This window comes from Pleurodeles waltl, chromosome 1_2 (genome assembly GCF_031143425.1).
Source record: "Pleurodeles waltl isolate 20211129_DDA chromosome 1_2, aPleWal1.hap1.20221129, whole genome shotgun sequence".
Lineage (NCBI taxonomy): Eukaryota > Metazoa > Chordata > Amphibia > Caudata > Salamandridae > Pleurodeles > Pleurodeles waltl.
Genome location: NC_090437.1, coordinates 700,728,455 through 700,742,246, shown reverse-complemented (window position 1 = coordinate 700,742,246; position 13,792 = coordinate 700,728,455). Strand labels below are relative to the sequence as shown.

Here is a 13,792-nt window from a genome sequence, read left to right as displayed (position 1 = left end):
TGAATACATTGTGTATAGAGGTGCGCAAGTTATAATAATTTGAAGGCGTCGTGAAAATTAACTTTCTTATGTAGCTAAAGAATAAATAGTTTTATTAATTTAAAGGTGGTGCATAATTTATAAATTTAATGTATAACTATAAGTTAAGGTTTTCTAATGTTTATGTATTTTAAGTCTGTTTTATATAGAAAGGATAACTTAAGTTTTCCTAACTATAATAAAGGTTTAACCTTTGGTTTTGTAGTTGAATTTCAATCCTTTTTTGTTTTTAATAAAAATATATTTAGAAAATGTAAAGTTTACTGTCATTGAGTGGAATGTCGCAGAGTGGAGTACAGTAGAGGGGAATGTAGTACAGAGGAGAGGCGTGCAGTGGTATAGCATACAGTAGAGTAATGTAGAGTGGAGTGGCATAGAGTGGAGCATTGTACGGGGGTGCGGTACAGGTTGGTGCCATTTAGTGGAGTGGTGTAGAATGGAATAATAGCATAGAGTGGAGTACTGTAGAATGAAGTGGCATAGAGTGGAGTAAAACTGTAAACTTTCCACTTGTATAGCACACTACTCACCCGTTAGGGTCTCAAGGTGCTGTACGCATACCACTGTGGAACCCCTCCTGGCTTTTCCCTGTGAGGTGCCCACTCCTGGACAGCCCCAGGGTGAAGCCAGGCATCCAAGCGCTGTGAGGGCCATTGTGGAGATTAAGCAAGCTATTGCCCAGAGTTACACCCATTAATTAGATTAGGCATTGAGGCAAGAATTATCTGGTCCAAGGGAATGGAGCCCAAGATCCACCGAGGGGGGAATTGAACCGTGGGCCCAGGCCAGATCTCTGCATCAGGGGCTGCTGCTCTAACCATTGTGCCACACTTCTCCACTGTAGCATAGAATAGCATACAGTGGAGTGGTGTAGAGAATAGTGTGGTGGAGTGTCATAGTGTAGAGTGGAGTAGCATAGAGTACAGGGAGTAAAGTGGAGCAGTGTAGAGGGGAGTGTGGTACAGTGTAGTGGCACACAGTAGAATAGCATGGGGTGTCAAGAGTGGAGTGGCATAGAATGGAATAGTGTATAGTAGAGTGTCACACAGTGGGGTGTCATTGAGTGCAGTGGAGTAAAGTGGAATAGTGTATAGTGGAGTGGTGTACAGTGGAGTGGTGTATAGTGGAATAGCATAGAGTGGAGTGGAGAGACTGGAGTTGCATACAGTGGAATAATGTAGAGTGGAGTAGTGTAGAGTGTGGTGGCATAGAAAGGAGTGGCAGAGAGTGGAGTGACAGAGTGGAGTGGGGTAGAGAGGAGTGGGCTTGAATAAAGAGAGGTAGATTGCAGTGGTGTACAGTGGAGAGTGTACAGTTGAATACTGTATATTAGACTGGAGTACATCGGAGTGGTGCAGAGTGGAGTGGCAGAGAGTGGAATAGTATAGAGTGGAGTGCTGTTCAGTGGAGTTGCATATAGTGAAATGGTGTAGAGTGGAATGGGCCACAGTGTAGTGGTGTACAGTGCAGTGTGTTAGAGTGGAGTGGCATACAGTGGACTAGCGTAGAGTGGAGGGGATAGAGTGGAGTGGCATAGACTAGAGTGGCATACAGTGGAGTTTTCTAGAGTGGACTGGCGTGGAGTGAGGTGCAATGTAGTGGCTAACAATGAAATAGCATAGAGTGGCGCGGAGAGGAGTCGCATTCACTGAAGTGGCATACAGTCAAATAGTGTACACTGGTGTGGAGTAGAGTGGAATGGTGCAAAGTGGAATAGCATGGAATGAAGTAGCATAGAGTGTAGTGGTGTACAGTGGAATAGCGTAGAGTAGAGTGGCATAGAGGGGACTCAGGTACAGTGTAGTGGCACAAAGTGGAATAGTGTAGATTAGAGTGGTGTAGAGTAGAGTGGCGTACAGTTTAGTGGCATAGAGTGGAGTGCTGTAGAGTGGAATACTGCAAACTGGAGTGTTTTAGAGTGGAGTAGAGTTGAGTGGGTAGACTATAGTGGCATACAGTGTAATAGCATACTGTGGAGTGGTGCAGTGGAGTGGCACACAGTTGAGAAGCATACAGTGGGGTGGTGTAGATTGCAATAACATTGAGTGCTACTGGCATACAGTTTAATGGCATAGAGTGGAGTGGCATATAGAGGAATAGCGTACGGTGAACAACAGTAGAATGTAGTGTTGTAGAATGGAATAGGGTAAGGTGTAGTAGGATAGAGTGGATTGGCATTGAGTGGAGTGTACAGCAGAGTGGAATTGAAAGGATTGATGTAAACTGTAATAGCATACAGTGGATTGTCACAGAGTGAAGTTCTGTTTAGTGGAGTGGCACACACTGCAGTGGTGGTGAGTGGAGTGGCATAGAGTGGAGAGGAATCCCTCACACATTTCACCATCAATAACTTTGCATCCATTTAACAAACATCCAAAAAACTGTGCAGACCTATTCTTCCTTACAGTGACTAGTGTAAGTAATCATTTCATTTTTTAAATACTTAGCTGTATATCGTGCAAGGAGTTCCTATCTCTAGTAACTCTAACTATAACTAAAGAGTGGCTACTGTCACTTATATTTAAGCGTCTTTTGCAGCTCTTCAGGAGTACATGATAATGAGAAGGCAAACACCCACAGCACAGTGAAATCAGTGAAGGTCAACTGCGACCAATAGAGTTGTGTCTCTGTGTATGATGTGACTTTTAGAGACCTAAATAGTCAAGAAATGGATGTGCCTGCACAACACTTGCCATGAAAGGCAGTGGCAGATTAGGAGTCAGAATATGACTAAACAATGAGAAAGTCAGAAAATAGAATCCAGAGTAACTGATGGTCCATTGGGAAGGTGACACCTAAGGTGGAACTCAAGTAACAGTAAACAGTGACAGTAAGCAAACATGAGGAAACAATAAAGTAAATAAACATGAACTAAAATAATATTGTGTTCTTGCTCATGGACTATATTAAGAAGCTAAAGTAACTTCCCAAGAATAGTGGGGCCAGGAAACCAAAATGAATGTGTCAAGGAAACTACAAAGTAGTGAACTCAAGCACAGTTCATCTGCAGCCTTTGAATGTCTCATCTTGTGTCACTGTGTCTGCAAATTCACCAAGCAATGCATGTTTATTCAAACACAAATGCTTATTAATTGAAAAGGAGCGGAGCGAACCCTGAATGTTCAGGCATGACATCTTTAAATTGCATGTGAACAGTGAGCAGATTCCATTGCTCATCCATGACTAATGTGTGTTTTTTAATGATGTGGAAGCCTCTGTGAGCTCTCAGTCAAGAGTACAAACACACTAAAAGTGTTTTCATATAGTTTCAAGCAGCCCCTGTGTACAAGTTACAAATGCATCTGCTATCAATGTGTGTTATTTAACAGCTTTTATGCAATGTTATGTTCTGTGAATTTGTAGAGTGCACTAATCATCTGTGGGGCTATCCACGCTTGAGCAGATAAATGGGTGTGGACATGGAGCTATTCAAATTGCCGGGTCTTCAGATTTTTTACGAAACTCAAGAATTGAGGAGGAAGCTCTGGTGTGGAGTGGGAGGTTGTTCCATGTTTTGGGTGTAATGTAGGAAAACAAGTGACCTCCTGCTCTGTTTTTGTAAATACAAGGGGTTTTACTGAGGGAAAGTGAGATAGAGCATAGGTGTTTGGTCAGTGTCATATATGTAAAGAATTTTTGCCACATTCCATTCTATAAACAATTGTGGGTTTAGGCGCACTTGACCTTTCCCCTGAAGCATGAACCTGTAATTTCGGTGTAAGCTAAAAGATTTATCTACTGTTTAGATGTGAAACGTCTCTGTAACAGGAGCAGATTCTCAGCTCTCTGTTGTCTACAGCATGATCTCTGTAAAATGTAGGGCCTTGTATGTGAGAAAATGACGCAGCGGGGTTCTGCAAGCTAGCTTGCTGGCCCGCGCTGCATCATTTTGAAAGTGAAAGGATGCACCGTATTTACAGGAATATGACACATCCCTGTACATTTCTCAGAGCTGACACACAAACTGCTGCCTAGTGCCAACAGAGGCACCCTTGACTCCATCAGCTTGACAGAATAGTTTGAACCGCCAGGACGGCTGAGCGGCAGGGGTAAGACCGTCAAGGTCTAAATCCGGCCCCTAGTATTTTGTCAATTACTCTATGTTTATAAATTCTCCTTGTGTCCCGCTGCTTTATAACACACTATCCCTGTTAATGCCCTCTGCTGAGGGTGTTACTGAAACTAATCGCAAGCATATCAATTACAGGCTCTAGATAGATGTGGAGCTGCCTGAAGAGGGGAAGGGCAATCAATAGGTGCTACAAGAAAATACACATCTTTAAGGAGGATACTGTTGAACAACACTAGGCATAATGCAAATGCATGAGCACCTACTCTAAGATTTGATGTGACGAGCAGAAATAACATAAAAAATGTTAAGTGTGTGTGTGTGTTTTTTAAGGAAAGACATGGGGCATACTGACATTTTCACACCAGTTTGCAAAATTATGAAAAATGGGCCTAATTTAGAATTTGGCAGGCAGATCCTCCATCAAAAACGTGACAGATATCCTGTCTGCCTTATTTGCAGTGGCGGCTGGTAATTTTAACAGGGTGGGGGGCAGAGAGCCGCACACATACACACTCACACCCATGCATTCACATGTGAACACACAAAAACACACCCGTTCACAACAGTCACTCATAAATATACAGACATATAGACATGCATGCAACAACCAAACATCAAAAACATAAAACGTACCCGCACTGCAGCTCTCCAAGAGGGAAGCATTGGAGATCCCGTGAGGGCTGGGACTGCTGCTTTCCCTTACTGGTTGACCCAATGAGGGAAGGCAGAAGTCCCTCACTCTTCACTGACTAGGATCAATTTGGTAAGGCTGCTGACCTCATCCCACTCTGTAATGAAGTCTCACTGATTGACACTCCACCCTGGGCACTTCAGGGCTTAAAACTGAAGTGCTTAGGTCTGAAGCAATCAGTGAAGCTCCCCGTCATCAAGAAGGGGAGGGCCTCGAGGCACTTTTGCCTGGCTTGGTCTAGCTGACAGGGCTAAGAAATCCTCAGCCTAGCAAAGTTAAGGTCAGGAAGCCAGGTGCCAGGTGCCAGGTGCCTGCACATTTAGAGCTTATCCAGCTCCCGTCTGTCTGACATTAACAAGAAGAGTGTCTGCCAGGCTAACCTTTGTTCAGTGTAATAGACACTCTCCTGGTCAGGGAAAAAGGTTGGGGGAGTCATAGCCCCTCTACCCGTACAGATGGGCTGCGGCTGGGTACTGAGTAGCTGGTGTTTGGAAAGGGGTAATAATTCAGTTTCAGTGCTACATTTCTTGGCATCTCAGGCAGCTGGTAAATAAGCCATACCTGATAATAAATGGTTTAAGGTCAGCAGTGAGAAGGTTGAAGGAAAACCAATTGGGGAACATCATTTGGTGTGAAGATTATTGAAAGGGATAAGGTATTAGTCTACCTAAACCTATATATTCCAGTATGTGGGATATTACCCTTCTCACATGTTCATTTGAATCATGGAATGAAAATGATGGTTAATCTCTTAAATTGGGGTCTTTTAAGCTTTTAACACTATTGTGTCTAGTATCCTTTAGGGGTGTCAGGTGTCAGGGTGCTTGATATTTCAGCTACGCAATTCTCCCCTGTTGGTGTCCATTTTATTATTGCAAGGCATACTAAGAATGCATCAACTTTTGTAGAATTCCTAACTTTTTCTACACATCCGAAGTTATGTGTGTTAGGGTGCCTTTAACAGGATGTACAATTAACTAAGGTTTTAAGAACAACAGCACCATAATTTGTTGATTGCTAAACATAAGCCATAAACCCCAGTAACCTTAACCACGTTGAGTAGATGGGTGAAAAGGGTAAGGGCTTTGGCTGGAGTGGATACAGGACACTTTGGGGCACATTCAGCTAGGGGTTCTATGGCTTCTAAGGCATTCTGGGGCTCCGTTTAAGGCATTACAGGGCTTCTGAGGCATTCTGGGATAGAGGACATCCTGAAGGCAGCAGACTGGTCTGTTGTAAACCTGTGGATCATGCAGCAATGAATGTGTTGATGTGCTTTGAACATGCCTAATAAGAGCCTCCTGTCTTGTAATAAAATTGCCGATTCTTCTCCCCGGTAGGGTTTATTAAAGAGAAAGGAGGCAAATATTATTCCCCTTCTATATGTAACCTGCCCTGGGACTGGTGGGTAATATATGTGGTTTGATTATTTCTAGCGACTGTGGCTTCTAACCAAACAACAGGCTAAGATGTTAGAATTTAAAAGGCATGGGAGAGATTACTTTCTTGGTATTGGACAGCATATAAGTCATCCGGTAAGCAGTTAACATATGGTGTGCCACAGGGTTCATCGCTTAGTGCCATACTGTTTAACATCTATATGGCACCCTTACACAAACTTATTGAGTCATTCAGCACGATTACTCTCTCTTATGTAGATGATACACAGCTGCTCCTTACCTTTGATCCCTATAGGAAAGACAAAGTTTCCATTGTTTATTCATGTCTGGTCATGTCATGTCTACAAGAGAGCCACTTACAAAGTAATGCAGATAAAACAGACATTCTTCTCTTTGGACAATTAAGTGGGCAGTGGTTGAATGACTGTTGACCAAGGGGATTTCTGCCTCCACCACCAACAACTTCAGTAGCTAAGAAACTTGAAGTCAGGATGGACAACAAGATCTCTCTTCAATCACAGATCCTTTTTGTAACCAGCACCTGTTTTGCCGTGATCAGTTCAATTAGAACATTTCTTAATTTTCTTCCTCTAACAGCCTTCGGTCAGTTGCCCACACATTACTAACTGCCAAGTTCGACTATGGGAGCATACTGTACTTTAGAATCCCCGATAAATATATTAAAAGACTTAAAACAGTACAAAATGCTGCAGCACGCCTTATTCTGGGCATTCGCAGGGGGGAATGTGTCACTAAACATCTATATGAATTACACTGGCTCCATGGAAAAGAAGCTTCTTCAAGGCATTGTTTTTTTTTTAATTGGACCTTCTATAAACGGGGCCCACAGTATTTGATAAACAGAATGCATCATTATCGTCCATCCTGCCCCCTTAGGTCCTTGTTGGATCTCTGAGTTAGGTGCCACATTTTCAAAAAGTTAGATGTGGGGGCCACTCTTTCTCAGTGTTTGCTTGCACGGAATGGAATGTGCTGACTCATGTTATGAAGAGCATCGCCCAGGAACTCCCATTGTGGAAGGCACTAAAGACCTATTTCTTTGCATTGACCTAGGATGATGTATCAATGTGACCTCTGGATGTCTTAAGCACCGGGACACTGTCCAAGTAACTGAACTCTTTATACATTTCTGCATTCATTCATTCAGTGCATAAAGGAATGTGGAAAGGGCAGAAGCAAATATTGTAGTCTCTGCTTGGCTTTTTTCTGCTAATGTTATTTCACTTTACACATGGCCAGTAGTCTTCATGGACATTCAAGGAAATAGGAATACATTTGTAATTAGCTCTGTTTATGTTATGTTATTTTATGTATGTGTGTGTGTATAGTGCACACCACACCCTGGCGGGTACATTGGCATTTATATAGTGGACTAATTGTTTCTGTTTATGTCACTTTCTCTCTGGGTGTTCAGGACTAAGGCTATTGCAGTGTGTTTAAAAGCTGTAAATAATAAACAGTGAAAGAAAGACCACATAATACTTCCTTTGTCTTTAATAAAATTAGGACTGTTCTCTAGTGGCTATGAGAATCTGTAATTTTGTGTATTAATGTTGACCATGAACATTTGAACTAGCAAGACATGCTTGCATCTTCATTTCTGAAATCCTGTTGGCCAGTATGTCCATGAGTCCAAGTTAACCTGGGTAAAACAAGGGATAGCTTTTCTGGCTGTTCAACCCTGCATCTTGGCATCTTGGAAAGTGAAGTGAGCAGCGGCAGCCAATTGAAATGTCAAGTAACTTAAAAAATAAAAAATAAAATTTAAAAAACGTACCTTCCTCGTCGCAGCAGCTTGCTGCCTCGTGCCGCCTCATCCTCTTCTTCTGGTGTCTCAGCATTCACTGGAACACCAGCACAGGCTCCCCAGCAATCCTGATGCTGCTTTCATGCTAAATCTAGCATGAAAGCAGCATCAGAACTGGTATGAGCCGCTTGGATTGCTGCTCAGACACAAACTTGTGTTCTGTGCAGTTTCTCCAGCCTGGCTGTTCAACACAGCTAGGTTGGAGAAACCGCCGGGGCACTCTCTCCTCATCTCACCTCCCATGATCAGCCCCACCCCTCTCTACACTGCTGGCTGAGCCAGCAGATGAAAAATAAAAAGATATTAAACTATTGTTTTATTTTTCATCTCCTGGCTCTTGGCCAGGGGCCCGACACCCCTCGGCCATTGTGGAGGAACCGCCCCTGATTATTAGTATGCCTTTAAATTCTGAACAGCAATATCGTTTGTATTTTTATAATCTATATTTTTGTCTTAAACTCCAGCATGAGAAAGCAAGCTAGTTGTTCTCAGATCTTAGCCAGTGATATAGGTAAACCTATATTAATAATTCACGATTAATCAAGGGTGCAGACCTGATGAGAAAGTATCCGTGTTTCATTGCTCCTCCTACTCAAGTAACACATTATCTTTGTTCCTCGTACATGTGAGAGAGAGGCCACATTATTTGGAGGATCAAAAGAGAAACCCGTTCCTAATTAATTGCAGCTTGGCTTCCTGGAGGAAAATGAAACTGATTATCCCTGTCAGCCTGCATAGATCCCCCTCGTGATCAGAAGAACAGCTTATCAAAGCAGACCCAGGGCTCCAGTGTCCCTGATTTACCATTAAATACTTATCGGCGCGTTTGATGAAGGGTCGATGACATTCAAGGGGCATGAAATAATTATGAGACTAAAACAGTGAGATGGGCATCTTTTAGCTGTTTCATTGTTTAAAAACCCGAAAGATTTGATAGTTGTTGCGTTATTCTCTTTCAAGGTGCTTGATTGAGAGCACCAGACGCTGATATGTTCCCTTCTCATCAGTAATAAGGTATCACAAATGCGCCCTTTCCAGACGCTTGATGATCTATCGTCACGGGCTTACTTGCTGCACTCGAGGGAGAACGCCTGGAAGGAGACCATTCAGTTTCGCTGCGTCACTGAACTAGAAGGCAGACTATGCACAAGCCCTCTGGACTGTAATGCTATCTTGTCGGGTCAGCAGCTGCAGCAACCCCGTGCCCCCACACAATGATCCATCTCATTTGTTTTTTGGGTGAAATGTTCATGAAAAAGACTCCATTGTCATCACAATTAATTCATTACATATCCTCTCTTTGCTTTAGTGAATAAAGATGAGAAGGTTGGCTCAAATGTTTATTGCTAGATTTAATTCCATTCTTGTGCAATAGTCTGTTTAATTTTATGCTGCCACGTAGATTGTGTGATCTGCTTTTTTTCTTGAATTTAACACCGTGATTTTACAATCTATAGTTGCTTTTGTAATACCCACAGTTGCCAATTTGTACTTCACTCACTTGCCAGTATAGTCTAGGCGTTTTCATGGCATGGTGATAGCTTCGACTCGTAGTGTCAGGTAAATAAGAGGTAGGTGAGTTAAGGCGTATTGTTATAGGTGTGGCCTAATTCTGGATTGTCTATCCTCATAAGTTATGCATGTGGTTTTACTTTGTAAGTGAATAATAAATGCTTTAATTACATATACTCTTCCATAGGCAGCCCTTATGCTAGCTTTACAGTCTTTGCATACCTGGTGCAAAATTACCTTCATCAGTCCTCAAGCAACAGATGTTAAGTCACAAGACAGCTATCTACATATAGTCGTCAGAGCAGTTCAATTCTGGACTCTGTTACCTGCACACAGCAAAACGTCAAAAACCTCCACAAATGAGTCTCCAGGATTTAGTCAACCCAAGAAAGGTCGAGGCAAGGACTCCAAACAACAGTGTACCCAGCTCATTCACTCAGAAACTGGACTTTTGAAGATTAATGAACTGAAGGGTATACATAGTTTCCCTACATCATACAGGGCGAATGATCGTACCACTTGCAGCATGATGTACCCAATGGATCCATAGAAGGCATCAGCATTCCACACACCGCATGTTAGTCTTTTAAGCTCCTTTAAGAAAATGTGAATTTTGCTGCTTTTTAACCTTTTGGGGGTTGTGTTGGGGAGAACGGTGCTTTATGCTTACTTTTCACCCTGTGCAGTTTCCTACCCTCGAGTCTGCCGCAGAGGATTTGATTGTGCGGAGAGGGCAGGATAATCGCAGTGTTTTTTACTCATGTTCTTTCACCAATTCGGAGGTCAGCTTTCTAGCGCTCCCTCCCAACTTGTCTACTTCAGTAGCATGCCAGCACGGATGCCAGCACTGGGCGTTCTGCTGGCACACCAAAAGAAAGCCCATCTGTACCAGTCTGCACCGTGACAGCGCCAGGACCCATGTGGTTTAAAATCAGCTCCCATTGAGTACTGTAGATAGGAGATGCTGCAACTTGTCACCGCTCTGCCCAGGGCCTGCCAACATATCATTGGTCTTGGTAAGGCAGGAACAAGGTGTAAGAACTGCAGGTTCTCACCCCTGGACTCACTAAGCGTTAGTGCGGGTGCCAAAGCAATACACACCTCTAAGACCTGGGTCAAGTTCTTCCCTTTGAACTGCAGGTTGTTAGTCAATCATATATTGGATATGTATGATTTTTTGGAAGAGCATCAGCCAGATGCAGTCTTTCTTACTGAGACATAGCACATGAAGGACTCATCTCTAGATCTAGTTCAAGCCATCTTCACAGGCTCTGTCATTAGTAGATTGGATAGGCAAGCACAGGGGGTGGGATTGCAATCATTTTAAGCAGGCAATACAGTGTAACCTTTTCTAAACTCAGCATTGAGGGAAGTGAAGCAGCCTTCTTTGCTCTGACTGGTAACTGTATGATCTCGGGAGCCCTGATTTATCGATTCTGCCAATGTTGTTGCGATTCTAGCAGACGTCTTGTCCCCACTGGCACTTCGATATTCCAATTTCATGGTGATTGGAGATTTGAATTTACATTTTAATGACACAACTTGTGCTGCAGATATGACTGTGGCTGCAGATTGGAAGGTCTGCAGCTTCTTCAATATGCAATGTCCCCCACCCACAACATGGGGCACACATTGGATCCCGTCTTTTGAAACATGGCTGACGTGGTTAAGCAGCCCATGCCACTTGCATGGTCAGACTGTTTTGCCGTTCCTTTTGTGGTCCCTTATAAGAGTGCGCCTAAAAATGTCCCATCAGATTCGGAGGCGCGGGCTAGGCGCTAGGCCAAAGTTACTTCCTCTGTGTTCTTCAGCAGTCTAGCTGCTAGCCATCCTTGGCATGATAGTTGTACTGACACTGCCGATGCACAAGTAGACAACTGAATTAATGGAGCAGTAGATCAAATGGCTCCTTTTGGAAATCAGGCCTTTCACAGACAACAGCCCTCACCTGAATGGTTCAGTGATGTATTAGTTTTGAAAAAGAAGTTAAAACATTTCTGTTTGTAAAAGGGACTACAAGCAACAAAATCTATCTTGGTTGCACCAAAAAGGCTCGCTGTGATTTCTACACTAATAAAATCCACGTTGCTCAAAATTTCTCTTGAGAGCTATTCAGGGAATCATCTTTAACTACAGTCTCAGTGATAACCACCCCAGCAGAGGAAGGATGCAATGTTTTGGCGCAGTTCTTCTTGGAAAAAGTAGCAACCATATATGACCCCTTTCCTGCAGGAGCTAGAGACGCCCCCTGCTGGAAAGTTTGGTTCATTTGGTCAGAGGCTGCTCAGTTTTAGAGCTATTGATGTGGAAGAGCTAGCTGCAATATTTGCGTCAGTGAGGTCAGGTTCTCCATTAGATCCTGCTTCCTCGTCCATCTTGGAACAAGGCTTGAAAATGATACACCCTGTTTTAGGTGAATTGATCAATAACTCCTTAACTTCTGGACAGGTACCTGTGATTTGGAAAGCATTCTGTGGTGGTTCTGCATTAAAAAAATCATTGCTGGACCCCACCAAGCTGGAAAACTATTGTCCGATCTCACTACTTCCACTATTCTCGAAGATTACAGAGAATGCTGTCAACAAGCAGGTAGCGAGCTTTGTAGGGAGCCATTACTTTTTACATAGATCCCAATCTGGATTCTGCCCCTCATATAGCACAGAGTCTGCCTTACTGCTGGTGACAGAGTCAATTCGCCAGATCTTGGATGGTGGCAACTGCGGCACTGTTTATGTTGGATCTCAGTGCAACATTCAATGCTGTATCCCATACCATCTTGTTGGAGAGGCTCTGGAAATGTGGGGTAAAACAAAGCACTGCAATAGGTTGCTTCTTTTTTGCAAGGGCGTACCTTTCAGGTTGTCCAAAATCCCCACAAGTCAAAGGTGCTCCCTCTGAAGCAAGGGCTGTTATAGGGCTCCTCTTTGAGTCCAACCCTGTTTAACATATTTGTGTGACCTTCGGCAGATGTAATTGAAAGTTATGTGTTTATGATCATGTCATATGCTGATGAGACATACTGCATCAGTACGCTGTCAAAAAACGGCAGCCCTGTGGCTGCTTCTTTATGCCTTTGTCTTGCTGAGGTGGCTTAACAAAGGAAAAACAGGTCCTAACTTTGGGTAACCACTCAAACATCTGGTCAAGTGCTTGGTGGCCTGAGGAGCTGGGTTATGTAACTGACTACAAACCCAAGGTCAAGAATCTTCACGTTGGTTTAGTGGGTGAAAAATGTCTTTTGATAACCACATTTCTGCAGTTTCTGAAAAATGCTTTGTATTCCTTAAAATGCTGAGGAAAAGATTGTGCTTCTTTTTTGATGCAACCAGGAAGAATATACGATGGAACAACGACCGCATTGTTACCATGAATGCCTTAACCACAAATGCCTTTACAATGAATTTTCATTGTAAAGGCATGCCTGGTAAAGGCATGTGTGGCACGGCATGCGTGGTTCCAGCATGTGACCCCCCCATCTCCACCCCCTAAAACAAAACTACCCTGACCAACCCAGCCCCTAAAAACAAACCTACCGCATCCTCGCGTCCCTAAAAACTAAAACTACCTCGACCCCTCCCCAAAAACTAGAGTGACCCCACCCCACCCCAAAAAACGAAAACTGCCCCACCCACCCCCTATAACTAAAACTACCTGACCCCCCACCCTGCCCCTAAAACTACTGCGACCCCCCACCCCCTCCCCTAAAAACAAAAACTACCCCGAACCCCCAACCTGCCCCTAAAACTAAAATTACCCTGATCCCCACCCGCATCCCTAGAAACTACCCCAACCCTCCATCCTGCCTCTAAAACTAAAAGTACCCCGACCCCCCACCCGCCCCTAAAAACTGAAACTACCCTGACCCCCACCCCACCCTTAAAACTAAAACTATGCCGACCCCTCACCCCACCCCTAAAACTAAAACTAACCCGACCCCCAACTCTGCCCCTAAAAAGCTAAAACTACCTCGACCCGCCACCCTGCACCTAAAACTACCCTGACCCCCCACTGCTGCCCCAAAAATCTAAACCTACCACAACCCCCACTCCAGTCCCTAAAAACTAAAACTACCCCTACCCCCCACCCCTGCCCCTAAAACTAAAACTACCCGACCTCCCAGCTCCCTAAAAACTAAAACTACCCCGAACCCCCTGCCCCGCCCCAAAAAATAAAACTAACCTGACCCCCACCCCTAAAACTAAAACTACCCCAACCCCGCCCCTAAAACTACCCCGGCCCCTTACCCCACC

At 43.8% G+C, this 13,792-nt stretch overlaps 1 long non-coding RNA gene across 1 annotated transcript in view; it reads right to left on the bottom strand.

Annotated features, from left to right (window-relative positions):
• The window catches only part of LOC138295798 (uncharacterized), a 28,111-nt gene extending 19,992 nt beyond the window's left edge, over positions 1-8,119 (bottom strand). Inside the window, exon 1 of the long non-coding RNA XR_011203687.1 lies at positions 8,001-8,119. This is a non-coding gene — a long non-coding RNA (uncharacterized lncRNA). The remainder of the gene's footprint in view (positions 1-8,000) is intronic.
• Between the last annotated feature and the right edge of the window lie 5,673 nt (positions 8,120-13,792).